A 10,996-nucleotide genomic window follows, 5' to 3' on the forward strand; every position below is an offset into this window, starting at 1 on the left:
AGCCTTGTGTAGCAGCTCAATCGATGTACTGCAGCACAGGCTATGTTGGCGCTATATCATTAAATAGAAATAATGAGAGCAGGACTGTAGTGTGTATTTATTATTTAATGATCTCAACCTGGCGGACTCATTACCACCACGACCAGCACATTACACTGCATGGATATCAGACAATGTATAGACTCTACAGGAAGAGAACTACACATACAATAAGTTAGATGTCACTTATATTAAACACTATGTAACTCTTTTCTACTCTTTTCTAGGCAACAAAAATTAAGAAAATAAACATGCCTTTATATATATATATACACAGATGGATATTTCACTATATTTACAATACATCTCCAGTATTAATGTGTAATTAGTACAGTATAATATGCATTTCTAATATATGTAGTTTTTGGAATATGCAAACTTTATGTTATATGTGCATAATACACTATGTACAGTATGTACAAGTTTTTAGACATGTATGATATAATATTACAGTTCTGTTTAATAGTATAGGTCTCATGTAATTGTGCATACATAAGATATATATATATATATATATATATATATATATATATATATATATATATATATATATATATATATATAATTTGTACGATATATGCAGCAAGTACAGATCTATTGTTTTAGGTACACACAGTATGTATATGTATGATGTCCATACTTTACATACATACTGTACATATTATACATAAAGTATATATTGTACAATAAATATAATATCTATACTCTACAATATGAACAGTATATATAGTATATACAGCATATATAAAATAGATATTATATTTATGATATAATGTGTATCGTATGTGTAATATGTGTGGTATGTATATAAAGTATGGATATCATATATAAAAATCTATATATGCAAACATGTATATAATGCAATATGAATGTTGGTTTTGCATAATGTAAAATGTATGTGCAATATAACAGGTACATTATACATGATAGGTGCAAAGGTAATAATAATACAATTTGCACATTTACAGTCTGTGTAGCATACATATTAGATATATGTGTACAATGTACTATGTTTGTGCGTATTATAGAACATAACCTATACATACATTATAATAGCGATATATTTTAAATAACATATTGTACCTAATACATATATATATATATATATATACACACACACACACACATATATATATATATATATATATATATATATATATATATGCTAAGTATAATAACTCATATTTGTCATGCAATCTATTAATTTTCTATTAAATAATAATAAATATGTGATGCCAAGACATATCCTGGGATTCATTTTCTCAGCATTTACAATGATATCTTTTACAGTTAAAAAGACTGATGAGTTTTGCTTGTATTTGCAGTAAAAAGCCTCCCATCTGTACAAACATGATAGTTTATCTGCAGCTCTGCCCTGCACTGTTTGTTTGTATTGTGTTTCCTTGTGTTCTCCTTTAAAAGCCAGCAGCCCCAGTTAATTCCTCCTTCCTCTCGGCTCTGTATAACAAGAGCCTTTCTCCTTTAATTAAGATCCATCACAAAACATCTGACTGCTTAATGAGAACTAATAACGCACCTATTTTACAAATACGTGGAACGTTATCAGCGTTTAGAGTCCAGATATTAAAAGCAACCAGACTAACATCGCCTTGTATTTTTTACCTTTTTTTTTTTAATCTAGAGGAAAAAAATGATCCATGTAAATTGCTGCAACGTTTAAATAAGGTAACAGCATAATTAATTTTTTATATTTATTTTTTAAGGGTCCGTGCAAATTGCTGTGGTGTTTTAATAAAGTAGTATTAAAACCGCGCTCTAAATTAGCCCCATTAATAAAACCTTTATAGATTATATAAAAGAGGTGTAACAAACATATAAAGTAAAGGGAGAAAAACAATGGACACAATTCTTCATCCGCTTCCTTTATTAACTATTAATAGATGATAATTGAATGCAATGTAATCATCTCTGACGGTTTGTATACAAGGCAAGCAAAGGTTAAATTTATAATAAGTTACATTGCCATAGCATGCATCTATTGAGCAGCCATGCTAGGACTGACAGCTTTTACCTTCATTTGAGTAGAAACCTTATTCTCGGTCTTGACTATATCCACTTATATTGTCCTGCACTCGCGGTCTATTCTATGCATTGCCTCCATTAACTACTTATGTAACCCTATATTTCCTTTTCCTATCTGCTATATCTGATCAGACAGCAAAAGACATCATGCAAACGGTTTATTTAGCTTACGTGTTGATAGTTTTATTGGTTTTCTGCGTTTGCTCAGCTTTGATTCGTTCTATTTGCAACGGGGTGCTGAAAATTCTCTAAATTATTTATTGTGGCAAAGTAGTAAGGATCCAGATTTACTTACATTTTCAGGGCTTCTGTGTCTTCTCTAGCATTAATAGCAAACTAAGGAAAGGCGTGTTGCAAAATCTTTAAGAAACGTGCAAACAGTTAAACAGCAAGTGTAGGAGGGTTTAACGGTTGGATGTGGTTGGGGTACATGTTGGCATATGCAAACAGTCTGAAAACACAGCCTGTAAAACAGTCTCGAGACTGAAGGAAATCAGTACTTAATTCAACAAACATTTGTTTCAGCTCAAGATTTGGTGCGCAGAAAAACTTTTAGGAGCTGATAATGTCCTTCCTGATATGTACTTGATAAGATGCTGCACAGCGCCATCTGCTGGCCTGAAATCTAACATCGAGGCGTTAGTATTTGCTACTGTGCAATCTGCTGCTTGCTATAGAATGCCTGCTCATTTCGATGAAACACTGAAGTGGTTACTAAGCTTTAAACTTAGCCACTTGTGTGATTTAGTAAGATGTTGGTTGGGGGCGGCTTTTAGAATAGGCTCCTTGCAATTCTTTGTTGTGCTGTGACATTTCGAAGGTGATAAAAGACATGTGACTCTCTAGAGGTGACATCTTGTTCATAGGCTTGGACTGAAGACATTCCAGCTTTCCTGTGGTAAATAGAGTGATCCCATTGTGATACAAATCCATAGGAATAAAGGGAAATATGTTGCAGTTTTTATGATTTCTAGTAATATAGAGTAAGGGTCTTTAAAGCAATCAGGACAAAACTAGGAACCTCGGTTTAAGCTAACTAATTGGGCCAATTACTATAGTTTTTTTTTTAATTTATTTCAATTGATTTTATTTGTGTATTCATTCATTCATTCCTTCATTCATTGGAAATGATTTTGAAAGTTTTATCATTCAAACAAATAGTTTCTTTTTTTTAATGCATTTTGTAGGAGATTTTCCACTAAAGTTACTGCAAATCGTCTCAGTGACTGCAATCCGCAGCTCTTCAGTGGAATGTTTCACAATGTTGAACTCCACATTCCTGTTTGGCCCTGACTGTATCCCTATGGCACGTGTTTAGTTTTTAAAGCAGTTTGCAGTGTTGCTCATACAAGAGTCTTTCTGCTGCGTCTTCGAATTTTTGGAGCCTTGATCTCAGCATTTATTTTTGGATCATGTTAAAAAAAAACATATTTCGAATGAACTTCTAATTCAAACTTCTATTCTTTTATCAATTTGTATCCCATATAAATAATTGGATCCTTTTCTTTACATTTATGTTTGGTTTTTGCTATATATATACCACAATTCAAAAAATATATTAAAACGTTGTGAACTCAACCTTAGCTACTAATATTAAGTCTAAGTTTAAGTTAGAAAATAGGGTTCAACTTTCTCTACATTGTATTTTTCTGACTTAGCATGATAGTATGATAGTATCAATTATTGATTTCTTCAATAAACAGCTTCCATTCAATTTTAGACATTGCAAATTAAAAATGAACTAATAATCTAAAATGGACAAAATATATCGTAAATTACAGCTTGAGGGACATCAGATTTTAGATTTTAGTTCAATCAGAAAATACTTTTTCCCCTTCTTTCATATGATTAAAACAGACTGGGATTTTCTGTAACTGAAATGTTCCTCAGTTTGGATGTAGTTTTTAGCCCAGGATGGGAACGGGTCCACAAAAGAAGAAATGCATCCCTCCTTTATTAATACGATACCTTTCTTTTGGATCCATTCCTGGCTTTGGTTAAAAGAAAATTGCACTAAAATTTGCATGTGTGATTCCAACAGGAAGGATTCTTCTATTTTGGATGAGCCACAATATTGCACTATGATTATTTTCACATAGAATTTTTTTATTACTGTTACAAACAACCAAAAAGATATGCAGAAAGGTTAGACAAATAATTTGCACCAAACTAAACCAAAGTTTACTTTTTGTCTCTTCTCCTATCCCTATGAAGTGCAATGAATATAATGATGATCATCTGAAGTTTTACTAATAATATTATCACCATTTTCTTTCCATACGACTCAAACAGTGATCAAATTTTCGGTATAACTATAAAAAATAATCAAGTAAAAGACAAGTAAAATCCAAATTCCATCGTTTTTCAAATGTTTATTTTAAAATAGTCAAATTGTAATGCTAAAAAATCTCAGTAACACTTTCTTGTGATACGATCAAATATATTTACTTCATAGTTGATCAAGTCGAAGAGCCAACATTCCCTGCCATAGGAGCTGTTGTATCAGTAGGAGTTGTCACAAAACTTTGTAACACATGTTGAGTATCATGTAAGTTTGCATTATTATGCATAATTTATTTTTCCTTTTGGTCTTCCTCTATCTTATTATTGCTTTACTTAGGCTGAAATCACCCGAGCAGCTTTTGGTGCAGTTTTAGACAAAGCCAGGAGTGGATTAAACAGAAAGGAAGCGTATAGTATAAGTTCTTCCATTATGTATTAAATATTCATCTTTGGAATAAAACTAATTTTGCAGCACTCTCCTATGTAGGAAGCCCCCTTATCACTGTTTATTTTGCTCTTATTGGTGCAGAAAGCCATTAGTCTGGAATTGTACAAAAAGTTTTTTTGTGCAGCATTTTGAGCTAAAGTCAGGAGTGGATTCAAGAGAAATGGGGAATATTAAGGAAGGGTCTTTCACATAGGACATCATTTTACATCGCAAACAAACCTGCTAAAAAATCCACATATCTTGTATCTGGATTTTGATTGTCACTGAGTAGAGTATTGCTATAGATTTGAGACGGGTGAAATTCTCAGCACTTCTGCTGCAAGTATGCACCAAAATCCACATATTTGGCTTATGCCTCAAGGAGTATAGAAGAGATCTACTGCAGGTCGCAGTACATGCCAGATGAAATGCTCTGGATATAGTGAGTAGAAATATGTTTTCTTCATTATTTCATGTAAGCAAAGTACATGTTGTGCAAGATAGAAGAGATATGCTGATAACAGGATGACTTGTCAGGTGCAGATGCCTGACAGGTTGTCCCAGCAATGATCATTATATTTGCTTAGTGAATGGAGGTGGAGATGCCCAGGGATCATTCCTGCCGGCCCGCCTCCATTTACAACAAACAGTCAGTCATTCTTAGGCCGCCTGCACACAGGCGTGTCAATCCCTGCATGCAGGATTCCCACAACAGAGTTCGACCCAGTGCCTATCTGGTTACCCCAGCGTTTTCCACCACCCACCCCACCCCGTCTTCTCCTCTGCTGCGGATGTGCCGGCTGACAAACTGGTACACATGCGCAGTACAGAGGACGCCACGCCGCCACTATGGCAATGACATGACTCCCGTGACCATTCTGCAACGATGATTGCAGAATGGCCGCAGGATGGATAGATTCCATTGACTTCAAAGGAAGTCGGCCATGCGTAGCCCACACAAAATCACAGCATGCTGCAATTTCTCTACCGCGAAAATCACAATCGATTTCCGCTCATGGGCAGCAAATTGCATATTGTCATAGTATGCTGTGGGCTTGATTTGCTGCAGAATCCGGAGGTGGAATCCCACTCCAGATTTCGCAGTGCAAATCCACCTGTGTGCAGGATGACTTAGATGAATGACTGCCTGCTTACACAGCATAATTCATCATTCAGTTTTTAAGCAATGACAAACAAATTATTGTTTAAAATCACAGAGGTGAGAAAAAATGTACAAAGACAACGCACAGAAAAAGAAGCCAGATACAAGATACTTATTACAGAGATGGCTCTATCGCCATGTACCCTAATGGCATGCAGCAAGCCAGATTGCAATATAGAGGAGCAAAGATGTTCATGTGCCGACTAATGAGCGGCCCCTGGTCGTTTAGTCTGTGCATGCTTTAACACTGAATGACAATCATTCAGATTCTCGCTGATTGCAGGAATTTGAACGATTTGTTGGCCCATGTAAAGGGCCTTGTGTAATAAATTGCCTGATAAAAGATCCTGTCCAGGTCCTAAACTCATAGTTTATGTTCTTGAACTAAAGATGCATACTTATCTATGCCCATGATATCTTAAGCGTTTCATGCACTTGTACAATCAGTGATCTCCTTCTATGTTCACTAGCTTGAGGCTTCGCCAGGGATTCATTTGCAAGTGAGAGGACCAACATCGACACAGGTTTTGCGGCAAATGTGCTTTTGGTGAAAATTATGACCTGTGTTAAAGAACCCTTAGGCTGCCTGCAGATGGCCGGGTCGCATCCGGCTGCGAGAATTCGCAGCGGGACCCGTCCCGAGCCCCTGCAGAGAGCAGCGCATACTCACCCGCTTCCGTGGCTCCAGCTGTTTGATGTGCCGGCTGCCGGGCAGCCAGCGCATGCGCAGACTGGAGCCGGCGGCCGTGGAGTGAGATTTTTGTGCGGGGCTCTGAGAGCCCCGCACAGAAATAGAGCATGCCGCGATTTGTTTGCCATGCGAGATTTTGCGCGGACAAATCGCGGCCGTCTGCCTAGGATTGCGTTTGCTAACGCAATCCTATGGCAGCATTCACCGTCGGAAATTCCGCGGGAAATCCCGCTGTCGGAAATTCCGCGGGAAATCCCGCTGCGGAATTTCCGCCCATCTGCAGGCGGCCTTATAGTTCTCTTTCTTACTGGATCCATTCTTTGGGTTTACCTCAATTACCTGTACAAGGCAATTCAGGATAAAAAGTGAAATGCATGCTTAATACTGCTGAAAATGAATGTAATTCTGGGTATTCATACTTCAAAAATAAACATTTAAAAAAGATTTTGCAAAAAAAATTGCAAACAAAGTCATATTTTTGCCTAATATATACATAAATAAATTTATGACACTTGAAAATAGCTCTAATGAGGAGCTGACAGATTGCAGTAAAACCTGAGTTATTAAACCTTGCAGATCTCACGGAAGATATTGGAATGCTGCTTCTTTTTTACTTCCTAAGTCTCTGCTTTGAATTTGGAGTCTGGTTCCCAGAAGTTTTGCACCCACTGTTAGCAAACTTTCACTGTACTACTTCATTGATTTGGACATACGTCATCTAAGTAAATATGGCAATAATTGCTTAGAGCTCATATAGTATATGTAGCTAATCATAACAATTACATTGAGGTAGAGTCCCATGATGCAATAACAACATGCAGCCAAAACCCCATCCACCCACGGCAGCCAATGGCCGAAGAATTTCCAATAAAAAAAACAGCGTTATTGTGAAAATCTGGGGCCATTTTATCACTGCGGATGAGATTATGATGCATGCGGTTTACTACAGCTTGAGTCCTTATCCTGATACATTTCAATTTAATTGGCAAGGCTTCCAGAATGCTTCAATTTCTTCTATTTAGTCATATTATAAGCTAGAAGAAATAAGTGTCCTCACAACCTCTCTAGTTAACTGCTTATAATAACACTCACAGTCACAACTGTACTTATAGTCAACGGTAATACAATCTGCCTTGATGAGACGAATCTTGGGAATGGTCCAAGATGGAAGAAATGAGTTCACACATAAATTATTAAACAAACTGTCTCATTTGTGGTCAGGTGTGTGTAATAAAGGGTTAGCACCATCAGCATCAATATCAGAAAACAAAAGGTCCCAAAAATGTTATGACATTGAGATATTGTCGGTTTTGCTTAAGTAAAAACCAGAAAGCTGCTTAGCTTTGAATCTTGGTCCGAGTTTTTAATAAACATTGTGTTCCATTTCAATTTGAAGATTCTCACATTTGTAACATGATATGTCAACAACCCAATGTCTATAGAAACCTCCAAAGACCCAAATGTGTCTGATGTCATGGAAAACAAGGACCTGGCTGTTAAAAATTTTAACTTGTCATACCCCGATTTTCTGTGACATCAAACATCAAACATGGTGTAAGTGTCTAGAGACCTTGATAGACATTGTATTGTTAACATATACTGTTAAAAAGGTTGTTTTCCCTGGAGATAAAGGATATAAGGAGTGTCTGGTAGCTGCTATTGTAATGTGTTATATTTCTCAACAGAGAATTGGAACCATTAGGCTGCAATAGACTTGACACTGGCTGAGTTGTGAGGTCTAAAGAATATCTCCATTCATCACCCTAAACCCCAGTAAGAAGGTATTGACTTTTACAGTTGGATTTTCAGGTCATGGTCCCCAGAATAGTGACCAACCAGTGCTGTGAGTAATGAAAGTACTTTAACAGTCAGAAACATAGCCAGAGGTTGCAAACAGAGTACAGAGGATGACACAAGCCAGAGGATGAGTTGGAACTGTAGTCAGAAGACAGGCCAGGAGTTGATAGGGGGAGCGGAGAAATAAAAACCAGTTAAGAAAACCAAAGGGAGAGGCATGAGCATAATCTGGAAACAATCGCAAGGTGACGGTCAGGATCAGAGTCAGAAACAGAGTCAAAATAGCAGTGGGAACAATAGCCAATCAAAGAATATACCTTATTCTGCGGGCAAGAGATTCATGGCAGTCCCTGATGTAATCAGTAAATGCCGGTCACCATAGAAATCCGACAGGTTAAAAAAATAGGGAGCTGCGGCAAAAGAACAGAAAGTATTTGGTCTCTAGGCTGGTGGCTAGAACAACAGCTGCTCACAAAGACTCATCGTTGCAACTGGATGAGATGGGTGATATGCACTTCATATGCTTATGATAATGGATTAGTTGGGAGTTACAGTTGACTAAAGTCAGACCCTTTTTCTCTCCTTAGTGATGAGGCATTATCCCCCTATTGAAATAATTTGCTTTCAGCTTACCTAATTGCATATTAATGAGGGTCTCAGGAGAAAGAGCTTTTGGCCCCAAAATTTGTCAGAAAGCTATCTAATGTCTATGGCCAGCTAATATTTCAGTGCTCAGGATTATATAAGGCATAGTCTTATTTATTTCCTTTTTGCTTATATAGAGCTAACTAGAGATGAGCGAGCACGCTCGCTTAAGGCAGTTACTCAAGCGAACATCGCTCTTCTTGAGTAACTGCCTACTCGTCTGAGCAGATGCGTGGGGAGGGGGTAGGGGCGGGGGAAATGGGGAAGAGTAGGCAGTTACTCAAGAAGAGCGATGTTCGCTTGAGTAACTGCCTTAACCAAGCATGCTCGCTCATCTCTAGAGCTAACATATTCCACAGAGCTATCCGGAGATTACTCACATCAGTCCATATCCCCAACTGGGCTCCCATTCATATTTTCCTATCTAAAATACTGTACATGCGCACACACAAAGGCCAGTCTTACAAGAGAGCAGTAAACCTAGCAGTGTGCTTTTGAAGTATCAGGAAATCCATGAAAGCAGAGGAAAAACGTAGACCTTCTTGCAGGTCTTTAACTTGTTAATATTCAAACCCAGAACCCCTGTTCTGCGTGGTAATATTGCTAGCCACTGAGTCAATATGGGGTTTAGTACTCACGTTGTTGTAGTTTAGTATTGAGGAAATCATTGCAATTCAGATACCATGCTTTCAAACATGCCTATTCAATTTTTTCTAGACTTTAATAGTACCCTTACACAATTGATTAATGGCTGCAGGACCAGCATTAACATAGAAGCAGCAGCATGGAAGACATTGTAGAGAAGTAATGAGCAGTGTAGATGTGATTCCAGTAGCTGCGAAACAGTAAAACAGTATTAGCTGTAACAACCTCTATTACTGTCTCTGTTTCTCTCTTCCTCCTCTCCTCTTCAAAGACTTTTAAGTTGTTAGCCCATCGTGTCCACCAAGAGTAAATTTAGCAGTTTTTCAGAATGAACTAACAGCCTGATAGGATGATTAAAGAAGCATTTTTCTCTAACAAGATGTATTACTGAGTTTCTTATATATGTTGACCATTTTAATTAGTTGGTGGCATTGTGATTTAGTGTTATATCAGTCAATTAAATCAAGGAATGAAATTATTAGTTTTCCATTTATACAACAGTTGGATTGTCATGTGGCAAAATTCTCTCCCACTTTGTTGTTGACTGAGAACTTTGGTTCTGTTACTTGTTGAAAGGCCATGTTCACAAGATGATCCGGCTATGTGCTTTCTCTGCTGGTAGAGTCTGCCCTCTACAAACCATTTTTTTTACATCTTAACACATATATAAAGCAACACATTTGCACTCTATATAAGCTTTCCATTGTCTTCTAATGAGAGGAAATGGCAGTTTTAATGCCAGATATCCATATTCATTATATTTTATCTACATGTACATTTACCTGCCCTAATACACATCCACATTGTACAAGCTCACATACTGTATGGCTGCCATGTTGGATCAGGAAAACACATATGACACTGTATTAAGAGAGAGAGACTTGTTTTTAGATTTTTTTGTATTTTAAAAAATATTCTTGCAGGTGTGTCTAGTAGTAAAAATGTAAAAAAGATGGTGTTTTCTGGAAACTGTGTATTTGTGTTGCATATGTCTTACAAGTCTGTGGACTAATAGTTATAGGGAGTTTGGGACATCCAACTACTTTCTCATGATCGGTGAGGTTCCAGTGTTCATAAGTCATCAAGTGTAGCATTTATAACCTATTCTACCATAGATTATGTTTATGCCTGAGAAGAGTCCAGCACAATCCCCAATACATGGCTTTTGTACACGTATTTATTTCAATCAAGTTTCAGAAACTACAGCAACTCATGTTAGGGCTTAGGCACACAAGCGCATCCAGGCGCCGATGCACCAGTCTTC

At 37.1% G+C, this 10,996-nt stretch overlaps 1 long non-coding RNA gene across 1 annotated transcript in view; it reads right to left on the reverse strand.

The window, feature by feature from the left end:
- The window catches only part of LOC136582324 (uncharacterized), a 50,773-nt gene extending 48,317 nt beyond the window's left edge, over positions 1 to 2,456 (reverse strand). Inside the window, exon 1 of the long non-coding RNA XR_010787172.1 lies at positions 2,378 to 2,456. This is a non-coding gene — a long non-coding RNA (uncharacterized lncRNA). The remainder of the gene's footprint in view (positions 1 to 2,377) is intronic.
- Between the last annotated feature and the right edge of the window lie 8,540 nt (positions 2,457 to 10,996).

The sequence above is a fragment of the Eleutherodactylus coqui genome, chromosome 11 (assembly GCF_035609145.1).
Source record: "Eleutherodactylus coqui strain aEleCoq1 chromosome 11, aEleCoq1.hap1, whole genome shotgun sequence".
In the NCBI taxonomy this organism is placed as follows: domain Eukaryota; kingdom Metazoa; phylum Chordata; class Amphibia; order Anura; family Eleutherodactylidae; genus Eleutherodactylus; species Eleutherodactylus coqui.